Genomic DNA, 18,228 nt, shown 5'->3' with positions numbered 1-18,228 from the left:
GGAAATTACTCACGACAGTTTAAGCGCTAAAACAATTGAATATTATTCAAAAAAAAAAAAAATTGTCGACACGGTCTAGAAACACCTGTGTCTGTAATTTGTCAGATTCCCGTATCAATGTGCAGTTTCAAAGATACGCCGTCCGTCTCAGGCTAGATAATAATGACAAACCTGTACACTAAAAAAAACGGGCCGAATTGAGAACCACCTCCTTTTTGGAAGTCGGTTAAAAATCAAAGACTTTCCACTGGAATTTGCAGAAACCTAAATGTAATGTTTCCATTGTATAAAAACTTTGGACTTGTTGAGAGCCATCTTCATAATGTCTTTTGGGAGCTTATTGTAAATCTTGCAAGAGACCTATGTCCATTTGTGGGCAGCTATCGAAATTAAAGTTATCGAATAAAAATTGATCCAGTTTTATCGCGGGTCCCATCCCTATGTGAGTGCAGGCTTATCCCGCACGGAGCATGGAGCGTTACCATATTCGTCGAGGTCGATATCGTGCTTGATTTGTCGACGTAACTATGCGCTTAGGGCTGCTGTATGTTTTAGTACTTGACTATGGCAAAGCCAAAAAACCAAAACGACACGTGTCCAAGTCTGAACATCTATCGAAATTCAAGTTATCGAATAAAAATTGATCCAGTTTTATCGCGGGCCCCATCCCTACGCGAGTGAAGTGTCGTTCCGCTTGGAGCATGAAGCGTTACCATATTCGTCGAGGTCGATATCGCGCTTGATTTATCGACGTAACTATCCGCTTAGGGCTGTCTATTTTAGTATTCACAATTATTTAATAAATTAAACTTCTTTTTATTTATTTCGTACCCGATTACGAAAACCCCTTTAAGGAAGGGTTACGCTTTTAGCAGTAGTATTTATGTAATGTAATATATGTTTGTATTTATGTTTGTTCCACCGTAGCGCCTAAACTACTGAGTCAATTTTGATGAATGAATTATCAGTCGATTCATTATTGTGGTTTGTGTGACATAGGCTACATTTTAAATGAACAAAATCAATCATGCACTCAATTTTTTTTGTTAGTGATTTGATTATTTTAAATAGTTATTCGGCTTGTGGCTATCGATTTACATATTCTTTGTATATTTGAATTATGTGCAGAAGCTATGAGGCTCTAACAGACGGACGGACAGATGGACCGACGGTCGGATAGTGCAGATTCACCTAAATTGACTCGGAGCACGGGTCATTTACTAAAATAATCTTTATGTTCCTTATGTATCATGGATTCATGGCCTTTTCCAAAGTAACGCTTGCTTTTATTTTATTCAGTCCTTTTAATTTAAGATATTATTCAAGTTACTGTGAAGTGAGAGCCCTAACTTCCTCTCGCAAGTTTCGCAGCATCCGTCCCGCGCTTTATTTATTTTTAAATTGTTGGTCGCATCGCAATACATGCCGTATTACTACATAAGATTACAATATATAATGTAATGTATCAATTTACATCGTATTCATGCAGAGTACATCAGTAACCATATTATTATAAATGCGAAAGTGTGTTCGTTTGTTGGTTTGTCCTTCAATCACGTCGCAACGGAGCAACCGATTGACGTGATTTTTTGCATGGGTATAGTTAAAGACCTGGAGAGTGACATAGGCTACTTTTCATCCCGGAAAATCAAAGAGTTCCCACGGGAAAACAAATCGTTCGCATGGATTCAGATTCTTAAAAATCCCGTGGGAACTCTTTGATTTTCCGGGATATAAAGTAGCTCCTCCCCCGGGATGTAAGCTTACTCGGTAACAAATTTCATCAAAATCGGTTAAACCCAATGGTTTGACGGCCCAATGGCCGTGAAAAGCTAGCAGACAGACACACTGACAGACAAGCAGACAGGCAGACACACTTTCTCATATTATTATTTTCATGTGATAAGGACATAAAAATAATGTTTTTTTTATTCCGATACAAGTGAGCCCTTGACACGTAGTGACTAGTGTCCCAGGTGGTGGGTCTGCTTTGCGGACACCAGCTGCTGGAGTAACCAGGAGTTATCGGTCCCTTGTGCTCCGCCGTCAGCAGCGGTGGGATGGAACTTCGTGAGGTTTTTTGTCGGTAGGAACTAGGAGTCCGACATCACCACTGTGCTCCTTCGTGGCCAGTGGTATACAGATTGATTTTCCTCGCGAAAAAAAGATCTATGGTTAGACACACGACTAAAGGTCCAAACGCATTTGCGCTGTGCTGTGCGACGCGGCAGCGCCTTGCTTCATACAAACTCATTTAAACTATATTTGCCGCGCCACGCCGCGTCGAGCTGCGTTGCTCAAGTGTGCTTTGCGCCATACAAAATCATATGAATTAAATTTGCCGCGCCGCATCGCCCAGCGTAGCTCTAGTGCGTTGAGATCTTTAAGTTGACTAGTTTCTTGTAAGCATGCCGATAGTGTATATATACTGTTTCCGTTCCATTTCTAGAAATCTCCAAGATTGGAATCTCTTAAAAGACGATCTGGGTCACGTCTCGTCGACAGCGACCTCTGCTTCTAGGCTTTTCAATTGGCCAGCGAGCGTTCCATTTTTAAAATCACGCTATATTTTCCAGCCAGCCTCTGAATTTTGAAATTGGAACGCCTCTTTCGTGATAGGATTTTTTTTCAATAACGGTGTAGGTAGCAATTTCAATTTTCAATAGGCTACGTTACTTGTTATGTACCTATTCGTACCGTACCGTACCGAATCTAGTGCAACTTTACTCTGGTTACTGGTATCGTGCCAGATAATATGAGTTATTATAGGTAAGTCCAGTTTGTTCGTTGTTTTTCTTTACTGCACTTGAGTAATCAGGTATGATCTAATGTTTTTTAGCTAGCTTTAGTTTTAAGTTTGCGTAATAATTATCACCACTATATCTTAGAAATCCAACATCTGACAAAAGAGTCATCAAAAAGAGTTATTTATTACCTATTTTGAATAAATCATTTGACTTTGACTTTGACATTAAACTATTTGGATCGGGGATTCGATCTGTAACTTTTCGGAGCTTTGTACGTTTTAAGCTGTAAAATATCGTTTGCTTAGCGATGAAGAAAAACATCATGAGGTAAGTGGTAACCTGGATGCCTGAGAGTTCTCCATAATGTTTTCAAAGGTGTATGTGTCTGCTAATCCGCACTTGACCAGAGTGGCTGCCTAAGCCCTCAGCCGTTTGCGTCATCCACCGTGTAAAAATCCTTAACAATAGGATCTCACGTGTCAGGCGGTGCAGCGCCCGCGCAGCGCACGTGGCGGCGCGCGTGTGATGGATTCGCCGGAAACGGATATCGCCGTTTGTTAAATGTTAACTTTGTGATCGCCGACGCGCTCGCATGATCTCGCACGGTCACACGTGCTCTTTTTTTTTTTTTTTTTTTAAAGAATATTAGCCATGTTAAATGACTAATATTCCCCTTTCCTCTCCAACTAAGCGTCAAGCTTGTGCTAGGAGTAGGTACGACAATAGTGCAACGGGCGGGGTTTGAACCGTCGACCATTCGGTTTTCAGTCCACTCCTTTACCCGTTGAGCTATTGAGGCTCTGAGTTGTGACTTGTGACCATTCAGTAGGTATAGTACGCGACAGGTTGAGATGGCAATCGGGGTATGAGGCGGGGGACGCCCCGCACACCCGCACGTCAGCGGTGCTCGCCCACACCTGTAGGGCGATTGTCTAAAACCTGCATCAATCATTATTACAATCTCAATTGTTCTGGACTCTGGTTGGCTGAATTTGTGCAATTCTTGTTGCAACAATGCATTGTAGCCAATAGTGAGCGAGCATTAACCAATCAGAGATGATTGCGATCGTGACATTGTAGCTGTCAAACAACCGCGGTAGGGCCACGGTGTAGCGCGGTGCAATCTTCAATCCTGTACAGTACGCGGCAAAAAGTGATGAACATCGATCTTTAGAAAGAGACAGCAGATTTGTAGAGCACTGTCTCGGTCGTTGAGACCGACAAAGAGTCATATGGATATGAGTGACAGAGACAACGCTCTACAAAGCCGAAATGTCATTCTAAAGGCCGATGTACATCACTTTCTGCCGCGTACCTACTGTACGTGAGGATATCCGTAACAATCTATACTTATAACTTTGCTTTAGCACTGGATTGAGCCTAGGCTGAGGATGCAATCTGACTTTGAAAACATAACCTAGTATGCTTCGCGCAATCTTGTAATCACTTACGTTACTTCCAGGTTAGCCCGCTATCATCTTAGACTGCATCATCACTTACCACCAGGTGAGATTGCAGTCAAGGGCTAACTTGTATCTGAATAAATAAAAAAATCAATTGCTACCGGAACCGCTAAACTTAAACCGACGGTTAGCGTCGTTAGCGACGGTTGACCTTTAACCGGCAGATGCTAACTTAACTATACACTACCTTAACTAGACATGTGACATTTATGAACGTGCCTAGGTACTCTAAGGCTGGAGATCTATAGAGTACACTTTGACTTTGCTCAGACTTAAGATTGAGTTAAAACGAGACAGATTTATGCGAGAGATATAGCTCTGTCTCGTTTTAACTCTGTCTTAAGTCTAAGCAAAGTCAGAGTGCGCTCTATAGATCTCACCCTAGGTATTCTAACGTTGCGCAATGTACCTACTATGGTTTAAGTGTTTTACCATTTGCGGCTAAATTGCTGAAAATGCTTTTCCATTTTGCTTTTAAGTCTCATTATTGTGTGGCATTATTTCCGACTTCCTTTTTTTAAATCTTAAAATTGGCAGATTTTTAAGTAAGTCCCGCATATTGCTAATGCGCGTGGCCACCATTTTAGTGACGTCAACAACAAACGTTGTAACAAGTACCTATACGAGTACAGTACGCGGCAGAAAGTAATGTACATCGGCCTTTAGAATGACATTTTGGCTTTGTAGAGCGTTGTCTCTGTCACTCACGCCTATATGACGTTTTGTCGGTCTCGACAACAGAGTCAATGCTCTACAAATCTGCTATCTCTTTCTAAAGGTCGATGTACATTACTTTCTGCCGTGTACTGTACCTTGAAATAAGCCTATTTCAACAATTGAGATTGTAGCAATGACGTAATAATCACAACTTCCGTGTTTACCCCCCCCCCCCCCCCCCCCCCCCCCTCCCAGGTTTGCACGTACCTATAGCTATCAGACTTCGACGTATTCGTCAGCGACCGTAGATCGACAAGATAGATATATGTACGTAGCAATGTCAAATCAATCGTCAGTCGTCACAAACCAATTACAATATGGAATCAAAGTCAATACAAAATTTTTCGTTTTTTACTTTTGTTTAGACTGAATAAACCGTAGGTATGCTTGCTTAATGCAGCAGACCATGTTATATTATTCTTCTCTAAATAAATTCAGAAAACTTCACAGACCTGATTTGTATTACATTATTATCAAAACGGTCACAGACGTCATCCGTCTAAATTAAAAACCAATAAAGAACATAACGCGATCTAAAAATTATCAACACAAAAGCTTCCTTTCAATACAAGACGTATACAGGCTGTTCTAAAATCATTCTTCTTTCAACAAAACAATAAATAAAAGAAAACATCAAAACATATCATTATTAAGAGCGTGCGAAATCACCCCGTTTGCTTGGAGAAAAAAAACGTGGGCGTCACCATGGTAACCGACGATAAATGACTTAATAATGATCCGGCAGACCGAGAAATTCACGTATCGGAAAACATGTAATTATGAACAAACTTGCATAAGGGGGCGGGGATTTTGAAAGAGAGATTATTAGTGATGTACATACGTAATGTGTTATCGATAGAATTAGTTTCAAAAAGGTGTTCATGCAAAGAAATATTACAATAAATCAGTTATCTTTTAAAAATTGTGAAAAAGGTGCATCGCAGTACTTCATTAATTAAGAAATATAAAAATGAAAATGGAATTTTCGCATTTTACTTGAATTTAATTTGCTCAATTTTTTACTTTTCAATAGGTACTAGCTACGAGTATCATAAAAGTTGAGAATCACATTTAAGATCGATCGAGTCAAACATTAATTTTTATGATCCGTTGTAAAAGGAGGGTTCTTTTGCTGTCGAAAGTAGGCAAAAATAGGTCACTAGCAGTCAAAACAAAGGACCACTAAACTTTACGATGTTTACGGATATTGTACACTTACCTGATATAAACCTAGGATTAAGATTAGATAATTCTGTAGGCTATACCCTTATCTCGGAAAGAAGAAAAAAACAATGAAAGTTCAATGACCTCTTTGATTTTATATTTGATATTGTAAATAGATTATTGGAACTCAGATAATAATTTGTATTACTCTCATAACATAAATATATAACTGGCAAGCGCTAAAAGGAAATAATTTGACAGTAAAGATTCTTTGCATTTTTCCGTTCTTGTTAGAAGTATAATTTTTTTTTTTATGTCCAGATCGGTCCAGTCTAGTCCATTTCAGTCAAATCAGTCAATATGAAGAAGGTTCAGTCTAGTCCAGTCCAGTCAGTCAATATGAAGAAGTAGCTATCTTGATGAGTATTTTCTCATTCTACTCCCCGGGGACTGCACCCAAACAAACTTTCGCTAAAAAGGTTCAGTAAAAACCGCATTATTTTACTTTTAAATAATTATACACGGATACAAACAGAAAACAGCAAACCCGATGCGCAATATTGCAGTACAAGAAACTAAATTAGTTAAAAATTCAAATTCCTAATTTATCAATTACAAACATCTTGATTTTCTTGTCCCTCACTAATCTAGATTAGGGCCCGGTACACAAAGATTGCATAATCTTTTCGCGAGGCAAAGGGATCGTCGCACAAAGGGCACTCTGAGATGGCAGATGTTCAGACTGGGTACAGGTATATTAGGGCAGATGTAAGTTACATCTTGTATCTGACAGCATATTGTTCGTTTTAATTAAATTACTGCTCTTGAGATGCTTTTCAAGTGGTTTGCAAAATTGTTTTTTTTTTGTGTCTTCGGATTTTAAAGGTCTCAGTACTTTTATTTTATATTTTACTGAATATAAAATGTGAAACTGACTGACCCTCAACATGAGCTTTTGCATGTAGGTTTTATCTATAACGCGGACCAGTAAGAAAACATTTTCTGACATTTCATCCGAGCAAAGTGGTGGCAGCTAGTTACAAGAATAAAGCAATAATATTATATGATTTGGTGCGTGACTAGATTGTATTGGTTTTAAGCCACGAGTCATAACTAAAACCTTTTTAAAGAGAAATCATAAACATGCTTAGCATGTTTAGAACCACGTTTAGAACGATACTCCTGTTTCCTAAGTAGACCTAAGAAGTAATAACTAACAAGCAAACAAATCAAACTTATAGATCACCTTTTTGATCTTTTCATCGCTGTCGTAGTCTCAAATAACAGACGTTCACTGCGAGACATAGCCAAGGATCTTCGAAGAAGACTATCTTTTGCTGAAGCGGCTCCTAATGACTAGCTCGAGATAACTACTGAGGGTCTCCCAATGCTGCGCTTTCTGGTGTGGCGTCGTCACTGAATTACCTGGGAACCCCAACGTCTATGGGTTCTTTGTACTATGTGCTCCTTATTCGATGAAAGGGGTATCGTGAGTCGTGACAAAGTACCTAGTCTTATTAGTGGGAAGTCCCGGGTTCGATTCCTGGCAGGGGTTAGAAATTATATACTTTCTAAATTTCTGGTCAGGTCTGGTGGGAGGCTTCGGCCGGAGCTAGTTACCACCCTACCGGAAAATCCGAGCTGTCAAGTGATTTAGCGTTCCGGTACGATGCCGTGTAGAAACCAAACGGGTATTTAATAATAACTGCCATACCCCTTCCAGGTTAGCCCGCTTCCTAGACTGCATCATCACTTACAACCAGGTGAGATTGCAGTCAAGGGCTAACTTGGATCTGAATAAATAAATAATAAATGTTTCGCTAAAGAAGTCGTCGTCCAAAAAACCAACATAAACCAAAAATAAAAGGAAGCACTAGCATTCTATTCAAAACAAATGATTAATTGCTGGATGATTAGAATAGAATATGTTTTTATTCAAGTAGACTTTTTACAAGCCCTTTCGAATAGTCGGGTAGTTTTAATTTACCACTCATTCTTTACTTTTCTCTCCATTATATTAAAAATTCCCATAAAACAACAATATAACCCATACAAAACCTTACACTCGACGACAATGCACTCATATCACCATACATTCTAATTAAGTTAGAACCATATTGTCTGTTTGCCCACTCTCAGTCATAACTCACCAGTGGGCCCGCCCGCGTTGCGACGCGCCCGCCCATTTATGATTTAATTGCCCATATTATTCATTTGCTGGCATAAATAACTAGAATTAGCACTTGTCCCTTTAATCTAGCTAGAAATGTTAATGTTAGATTCGTGAAAATTTTGTAGAGATATAAAGTCAAAAAGTTTTCGATAAGACATACCAAATTAATGTTTCATTATAATTAAATTCGTCAACTTAATAAAGTAAAGCTTAAACAGAGATGAAGCCCTAAACAAACTTCGTAAGAAAGAAAACAAACTGCAATAAAAAAAATTTTTTTCTTTTCCCTATCTTTAGGAATAACCATTAGGAAAACAGAATCTTATTTGTCATCTAATTTATCAGATAATATACGTGAAACAAAATAATTATCTAACTTTAACTACTCTATTTAACTTTCCTTTATCAAGAGAAAAGTAGGTATCTCAAGTAATATGTATTCTTATTTCTTACAAAAAAAAAACTCGGTTATGTCTCGTATCTAAGTATCTGATAAACAGCATTTCAAGACCAACCTTGAACATATTTTCAACACCTACCGAATTCATGCCTGACATAAAATAAAAACGCATGAGACAGATTTTGAAACATCCTGTAGGATAGCAGAAAATACGTTTTTGCTCACGTCTACTCCACTACTTTCAGATTTCACAGTTCAGAAACTATTTATCGATGAAATTGCGAATCGCGAAGCAATTTCACGCGAAATATTTACTCGTACATTTTCTGGAACGTTCAGAAAGGGTTGGAATAAAAAACTGCCATAAAGGTGATCGCACACGGCCGTAAGAGCTGTAGAAAGGCGCAAGAGGCGCAATTGTAGTACTTACTGAAAATAAATAAAGTTTTAATCGTGTCGAATACCGTGCGCGCAATAAAAATGCGTGCGCTGATGTCACATCATTGCTGATCTCTGCGGACGTTATGATCTTTTCTTCTATGCCCCCAATGCGACCGAATTTTGCTGCACATGCATTTTCAGTATTAGAAAATGTGTTCTCTTGAACTTTTGCGGCTATTGGCCCATCTCTTGTTGGTCATCTCTGACAACGGTCACGTTAAGGCGTCGTGAAATTAGAAGTGTCCCAGGATGTTCTGGGTGTATTGGGCTACTTTTAAGGTCAGTAGCATCAGGCACTCCATAGAAGCGTGTAACTGAGGTCACGTTAACGACAATCTCTGCGGACGTCATCAGCATTTCTTCGATGCACTCGGAGCGACCGACTTTTACTGCTGATATTACACGCATTTTTAGTAAGTATTCAAAATAGCTTTGCATGTACCTGAACTTTTGCGGCTGTTACGGCTTTTGCGGCTATTGTGGGCGCCTTAAGGTAATCGTTGACTACGATTACAAGGCGCCGTCGACCGTGAAATTAGAAGTGTACTAGGGTTAGCGCAGGGTTTATTAAAGGACAATTAATATGCTAATGCAATCTTCTGCCCCCTGGAGACTGGACTGCTACTTTTTTAACGCTCGATAGTTAATCTTTTTATTATCGACGGCTGGCGGTCATTTAAGGACGATAATATTATGATCTACCAGTCTCATGGTTATTAATGATATAATCTAAGGTGAAATACGATAATATAGAATTTCTATTTAGCCTTTTTTAATACATAATATACAGATAAAATTTATATATATTTATAGTTCGCTTCCCGCCGGTCCGCAATTTTTGATATCATGTATTTAAAACTAGCTTATGTCACATTCTCCTTTAATTATATATTTAGATTTTGTATATATAAGTACCTTTTATATACCTAAATGTTCTATTCACTAAAGTAACTTAACCGTCGTTCTTCTATTACACAAAGTCAAACAAATTTCCCCTCTGCTCCGGTGAGAAAACTCAAGTTTAACTTCGTCCTAACTTAAGACGAACTTATTACAAGTAATTAGGGCGTACATCACTGAGATTACAGAGTGGAGGACTTTAATTTGAAGTATGCAGACTTACTGAGCACCTCTGAAACTTAATTATCTTGGCGATTTAATTGATGCACAAGCTAACCAACCTAGTTTGGCCCTAGTGTTTAACTTATGCACTAGAATAACCATCCTAGGTTTGCAAACAGTTCGAACTTCAAACTTAAATCAAACAATGAAAACTTTTTACTTATTCATGAACCTATAACTTACGTAGATTAATAGAATGTCCTTTCCTTAGTTGCTTGTCCATTCCTTCAATCACATCACACCGCAATGGAGCTTTATTATCTATATTTAAATTTATTTAGTTCATTACTGATTCAGGAAAATGTCTATACTGGATATGGATTATGCAGATACCCACAGCCTTTGCCCTTTTTAACCCTTGCCTAGAAAGCTGAAATTTTGCAAAAAGATTCTAAGGCCAGAAATTTCGAAATTCCACGGGACCGCAGCTGCGGACAGTCGCTAGAAATAACGATGTTTTCCTTTAACGTTAAAGTAAGTGTTATTAAAGCAACTAATAGTCGATAGCTCAACGGGTAAAGGAGTAGACTGAAAACCGAAAGGTCGACGGTTCAAACCCCGCCCGTTGCACTATTGTCGTACCTACTCCTAGCACAAGCTTTACGCTTAGTTGGAGGAGAAAGGGGAATATTAGTAATTTAACATGGCTAATAATCTTTAAAAAAAAATTGTTTAAAAAGCACATAACTCCGAAAAGTTGGAGGTGCGTGCCCGGGAGCGACTCATTCTGAGAGGAGACCCGTGCTCCGTAGTGGGCCGGCGATGGTTTGATCGTGATGAGGATAAAATAATCTTCCAAGTACATAAGTTCCAAGCAGACTGGTACACCATTCTGACATAATTAGCACATACCTACTTAATACGGTATTTGACTATGTCAAAAATAAATTATTTCTCAGTGATTATTAAATAGAGCGTCTTCCAAAATACGTAAATTCCAGGTCCTTTGTTAGTTTCATGTGTGACAACCATTTTAAATTATCGATTAAACTAAAAAAAGCACGTCAAATGATTGTGACGTCACATGCCGGCATTTCATAGAAATTCGCATACTAAGCGCGCGTTTTGACGTTTGATAAAAAATTACTGATTTGACTAGTTGTCAAGTACCGTATTGAAATGTTCTAGTTATGCCAAGAAGTGATTCCCGCTAGTCACGTATTCACTGCGAGTTGCGACACACACGGAGAAATGTTATTAATAAACAAACACAACTAAGTATGTAAGTAATGATAATGTGGATACTTTGATGCGTTTGATTACAAAGTTTGCTTATAACATAATTATATGGTGGTATATAAAAGGATAATAATATTAATATTATTATCATGATGATTAACGTTGGGTTCAGTCCGAAAATAACCAGAATTTTCCAGAAAAAGGTAGGCGAGGTTGCTTTGTAACAGTTTAGGCAGAGTACTTTTTGGGCCTAATATAAAAGAGTAAATTATATATAAAATAAAAAATAGTCTAAAATTAAACAGTATCCATATCACCCCTATTATAAATGTGAAAGTTAAAAATGTGTGTTTGTTTGTTAGTTTGTTGGTTTGTCCTTCAATCACGTCGCAACGGATCGGCGTGATTTTTTGCTTGGGCATAGTTTAAGACCTGAAAAGGGACATAGGCTACTTTTTATCCCAGAAAATCAAAGAGTTCCCACGGGATTTTTAAACCCCTAAATCCACGCGTACGAAGTCGCGGGCATCAGCTAGTACCTAATAAAGAATATTCTAATATTAATTTGATATACCTATTCACTAATTACAATATTGATATCAAATTATAGGGAAAGCAGCAGGGGAAGTACAGCAATTGAAAATGCAGCCAAAATTAACGTAATTTATGCTTACTAGAGTTAAACTAAATATTCTACACGGAAAATCTATCATACATTCTTACAGCCTAATTTTATCAGTAAGGCAATAAAAAGCAAACGAAAGTAGCACAAATATTTTCCATCTCCGTAACCCTTTCTGGCCGGAAGGATATCGGCTGGCGCGAATCTGCCCCATTACCCCTTATGCCCCTTCCGATCCGCACCCCAATCCGGTGTTATGAGGCTTCGGAGGTCAATCTACGCGTTTATATTCAGAGAGGAATAAAACTGGTCGCATACTAATCAGCACGTTATCGTAAAATTCACCGTACTCGCTAAATTACACTGGAATTCATGGTCAAGATAGGCGATTCTTTAGAGGACGATTCCAAAGACATTTGTGTCATTATTCAACCTTTATGCAATGCATTAGGGTTGTGTATGACACAATGTCGTCTGAATCGTCCTCTAAAGAAGCCTCTATCTTGACTATGCATTCCGGTGTTAATGTGCCGCACTGACGTCATCGAGCACCCCAAAAAATCAAGAAAACGTCATCAGTAACTGCCACATTTTACTCTTCTACGAGTGTTTTTTTGGATTTTCAGTACACATCAATGCAGCTATTCGTGTTTTCAGTAATAACCAATACGTTGCGTGTGGTGCGTAATGTTAAAAACATTTGCATGAATAATGGGGACACGCTGACGAAGTATGAGAAAAATAAGATTTTTTATATTAGGTATACAGTTGATGGCTTTACCTTTAGAATTAAAACATTTATAAATTTATCTAGCTTAAACGGCACTTCCACATCACATTTCATGTCACGCATCGAATGCGACACCCGCTTCCAAACAATAAATGGAAGAGACTTGAGTTAGAATCTTTTGTCTAATGTGCGATCAATATTATTTGCTTTCAAATGATGCGTTTATATTCAGGGAATAAGATGCCGATTTTTCGGGTGCCAGCTTTGCATGATGGAATCGCCTAATGCTGTCTTACAAATCTCTTTTTTCTTACCTTCACCTTACGAGGGTCCTTACGCTAGTCAGGCTTGGTAAAGGCTCTATTCCGGGCCTATTTGATCCGCTAATACATATTTCCTTTTTTGTTTTGCTCGAACGGAGAGACGGGAAAGATCTTTTAACTTTTCATAAGTATTGGTAATCCACGGCGGGTGGTCGATTTAACCGATTTAGATGAAATTTGGGACAGAGGTAGTATACACATTGGAGATGGACATAGTTTAAGACGTGGAGAGATGACGTAGGCTACTTTTATCCTGGAAAGAGTTCTTACGGGATTTTTGAAAATCCTAAATCGACGCGGATCAAATATCGAGCATTATCTGATCTAGTTTAATCTTTTAGAGCGGAATAAAATGATGTTTTTCTTGAAATATTCAATTTATTCAAACTGAAGAAAAATTCAAGTAGGTACGTAACATAAAACAAATTGTAACTATAACAATAATTATTTGACCTCCACAAAACATCCGTCCACTTCTCTTTGAAGTTTGAGATTCATAAAGGTCACTACAAAATACGACAAAATTACACAATGAAAACAAAACTATTCTCGTACTCAAAGATGACCTTATTGTGTAGAATATTTATGTCCATTGTCCGATCTTAAAGTAGACTATTTCCTACAAAATAGGAGGCAGATGTATTCCGCGCTCTATTTTCGGTAACCATTGATGTCTCACGGCTGTGATCCAACGGAAAGGTTGCGTCAGATTTATGTCCACGAACGGCATTATTTGTCTCTTTAGAAACCTTTTTGTCTTCATTCAATGATGATTCGGTTGTCCAACTTTTGTAAATGTATGTCGCCCACGCACAAAAAATTGAGAAATAAACCGAGTTGAAATTATTTAATTTCTTATTTGAGATGACTTTTTCTGGTGTTCTATGATTGATTTTTATAGGTACCAATAACGTGATGCCTGCGACTTCGTCCGCGTGGATTTAGTCTTTATTAATCCCGTGGCAACTCTTTGATTTACTAGGATAAAAAGTTATCTTATCTCCGTCTCTAGAATGCAAGCTGTTTTTGTAACAAACAGCGAAATTGGTAAACGGAAGGGCTACTAAATCCCAGCCTTAGAAACTTGTGTATCTATGTAGTATAGTAACCACTTTCGAATGTTAAAGTAGTAGTAGGTAAACCAGTAATCCCAGTAATTGATTATACTATAAGGTTAGTTACGTAACAGGATCTCAGAGGCGCCTAGTAGTCACACCGGATAATGTTACACTGTGCACTCCGTTAAAAGGAACGCTTTTAGTGTACGATTACAATCTTTGCGAATAATGTTTGCTGTTCGTCTGAAGGGGATATCCTTTTATATGAAAATAAATGTGTAAGTGATATGAAAGACTCGAGTGCAGAAAATATGGACTCTTAAGTGGTTTGTAAACGGGCTATAAATTGAATCTTACCAATTGCAGTGTAGAAAAAATACATAACATGTACAAAGTTTTTCTGAGCTCAATCTATCAATGTTCTATTTTCCTACTAAATGTTTATTTGAATAGTAAAAGAAAATCATGTCGTATTCGGTGACGCCAAAATTAAAAGCTTTTCATACAATAACCAATAAGAAGTACTGTACATAGTTAAACAGCGGGGCGATTGTCTAAAACCTGCATCAATCATTATTACAATCTCAATTGTTCTGATTGGCTGAATTTGTGCGATTCTTGTTGCAACAATGAGCAACAATGCATTGTGGCCAACAGTGAGCGAGCATTAACCAATCAGAGATGATTGCGATCGTGACATTGTAGCTGTCAAACAACCGCGGTAGGGCCACTGATTCCGCATTTGAGAAAATAAACAGAAAAAAGACTTTTTTAACTTACTGCTATTATACGTTATTGTTTCTGCTGTGGCACTTTGTTCTAAATTACAAAAGAAATGCAATAGGTATATCGATTTATCGTAATTCTTGTAATTCGTCAATAGTAAAGAACAATGGAGCATTAAATTGGTTACCCGCTCTTTGATTTCGGCATTGAGAACAGATCGCGAATAGATTTAGGTTAGACTTACACAAGGTCGATTATTGTCATTGCAAGGTTGGTGTAATATTTCTTGTCCTATTTCTTATTTCAAACTATCTATTTCTTTGAAAAGTGAAAAGGCTGTAATCTATAGAGCGCACTTTGACTTTGCTCAGACTTAAGATTGAGTTAAAACGAGACAAATTTATGTGAGAGTTATCTTAAGTCTAAGCAAAGTCAGAGTGCGCTCCATTGATTTAACCCTGAGAGGAGACCCGTGCTTTGTATGTAATGGGCTGATCATGATGTTGATAGGTACCTACCATAGAGCAGAAACAAAGAGGAGTTGGCCTAAGCAACTGTGCACTGTGATTTTCAACTAGGTCCTGACGTCATCACTGTGGGCGGGGCCTTAGTTAGTATGCTGTCTGCGTTCGTCAGGTTCACATATATTGAGACTCGTATTATCGGTGTGTTTTCGCGTTTTTAAGAACAAAAGGATGAAGTGTTGTGTTTTATCGTGTCAAAGTTATTCAGACAGACGTTCTGATGCTATGAATGGTATCACATTTCATTTGTAAGTAATTTTATACGTAATTTCTACACTTATTGACATCTAGTGTGAGATAGCTGAACTATGTAGTGACATCAATATATCGATGTTAGGTCGCTAAGCGAGTAGTTTTGCTACTAACCCGCAGATGGAAAATTGAGAAGTGGGCGGCGTTCCACAACCCCTCACCCCGCAAAATGTCACTCGATATTTCATAGGGAAATCTTAATACAACATCTCCTCTTTGTTTCTGCTCTATGGTACCTACTCATACGATGCACATTCTCACATGGCGCCTTATTATAGTATGTATTATAATTATAATATGAATATAGTGCAGAGGCGTGTTCTGCTTCCACTCGAAATGCTCTGCAAATGCACTAATGAGTAATTTCGCGCCTCACTAACATTGCGACTCCTAAACGAGCGATGACGTGGGAATTCAATATTTTTTATAGTGTTTTATCTACACTTCAAGGAAACTTCTAAATAATTTTAAATACCTGCATATATATCATTTTGACGACCTCCCTGGCGCAGTGGTAAGCGCTGTGGTCTTATTAGTGGGCGGTCCCGGGTTCGATTCCTGGCAGGGATTAGGAATTTTATAATTTCTAAATTTTTGGTCTGGTCTGGCGGGAGGCCTTGGCCGTGGCTAGTTACCACCCTACCGGAAAAGCCGTGCCGCCAAGCGATTTAGCGTTCCGGTACGATGCCGTGTAGAAACCATGTGTATGGGTTTAATAAAAACTGCCATACTCCTTCCAGGTTAGCCCGCTCCCACCTTAGATTGCATCGTCACTTACCATCAGGTGAGAATGCAGTCAAGGGCTAACTTGTATCTGAATAAAAAAAAATTGCGGATCGGCAGGAATCGAACGCGCGTCTTCTGGAATCGCGCCCGACGCTCTAAAGTCTAACCACTAAGCTACTGCGGCACTGCTTGCTGCCAGTAACGAAAGTGATATATGTATGTTCGTTGCCTGCGCACGCACCTGATACTTTTCGGAACTGGGCTTCCAACATCAATGGTTTTAAGCAATTAAAATAAATCACTTGCTTTAACGGTGAAGGGAAAATATCACGAGGAAACTTGCATACCTGAGAATGCTCTAAGTCTATTCTCAAAACTGTGTGCAAATCTGCACTTGGCAAGCGTCTTGGACTATGGCCAAACTCTTTTCATTCTGAGAGTAGACCCGTTCTCAGTAGTGAGCTGCCGATGGGTTGATGAGAATATGATGTTGTGTAATGAAGGAGAAAATTGGCAAAAAGTGTGGTAATTATGTTTAGTACAAAGATGTCATTAGGACGGTCATTTCAAGTTTCCAGGGGAGGAAGAGGCTCGTGAGGTTTCTACTTTCCATTGTGCGGCAAAAAGCGGTAACGCGTGGCGCGCATTACGCGATTTGAGCTAGAACCTAGCTGTCATTTGTCTCACTTCATAAGAGACGCTTCCACGAAACTAGCGGTGACGGGATCGATAAGGATTTATTCAAAAAATAAAAATTCTTACAAGATTTTTTGTGCCACAGTAAAGTGGCTCTTAACATTATACTCTATCCACGGAGAGAAGTTAGTATAGGACTCTCTCTGTTACGTAATCCCATACAAATCACAAAGACAAAAACTCAGTGGGGTGTTGTTAACTGTTAACCATTTTGAGTGCCCAACCAATCGCAAACATGTTTCAAAAAACATTCGAAAACATAGTTTCGTTATTAGTGACTCAAAATGGTTAACGCCCACTGAGTTTTTCATCTCTGTCATTTGTATGGGATTACGTAACAGAGAGAGCACTATACTAACTTCTCTCTATAGATTATAATATTATATAGAAGCTTATTTCATGGCCACGCCAAATGATTACGTTAGAGGCTTAGCGCGCTAGCTTAGCGAGACGAATCAGCGAGCGCGTTCGTCGGACAATAGCGAAACTTACTAGCGATTGTTATACATTCCTCCGACCATGAGAAAAAACCTTGCGACAAATCACAAGACCGAGCTTGCTCAATAGACAAGAAACAGTATAAGAAAGAACCACGAAGTAGAAAAGAAAGAAAACTTTTTTCTTCCACAAGAATAGAGCGAATGAACAAAGTTCCGTTGGAAACGAATTATTGAGAACGATAGACGAAGAATAAAATTCATTTTATTTTATTTTATTTTAAACTAGCTGATGCCCGCGACTTCGTACGCGTGGATTTAGGTTTTTAAAAATTCTGTGGGAACTATAAAAATTTCCGGGATAAAAAGTAGCCTTAGTACTTCCCCGGATTGCAAGCAACCTCTGTACCAAATTTCGTCAAAATCGGTTGAACGGTTGAGCCGTGAAAAGCTAGCAGACAGACAGACAGACAGACAGACAGACAAACAGACAGACAGACAGACACACTTTCGCATTTATAATATTAGTATGGATATGGATTTAAAAATAAAACGAATAAAGACATAAGTATAGTACGCGACAGGTCGAAAATCGAGATGTCAATCGGGGTATGAGGCGGGGGGACACCCCGCCCAACCGCACGTCACCCGCGCTCGCCCGCACCAGGTTAGCACGGGGCTGTGCGGGTGTGCGGGGCGTTTCCTCCCCGACTGCCATCTCTACCTGT

The 18,228-nt window shown here is 38.8% G+C and overlaps 1 protein-coding gene across 1 annotated transcript in view; it reads left to right on the top strand.

The window, feature by feature from the left end:
• CenG1A (Centaurin gamma 1A) overlaps positions 1-18,228 on the top strand; it is a 306,864-nt gene that overhangs the window by 244,784 nt on the left and 43,852 nt on the right. The gene's annotated exons all lie outside the window — the stretch shown is intronic.

This window comes from Maniola hyperantus, chromosome 12 (assembly GCF_902806685.2).
Source record: "Maniola hyperantus chromosome 12, iAphHyp1.2, whole genome shotgun sequence".
In the NCBI taxonomy this organism is placed as follows: Eukaryota; Metazoa; Arthropoda; class Insecta; order Lepidoptera; family Nymphalidae; genus Maniola; species Maniola hyperantus.
Note: the sequence above shows the minus strand (reverse complement) of the source record. Positions and strands in the feature narration are given on the sequence as shown.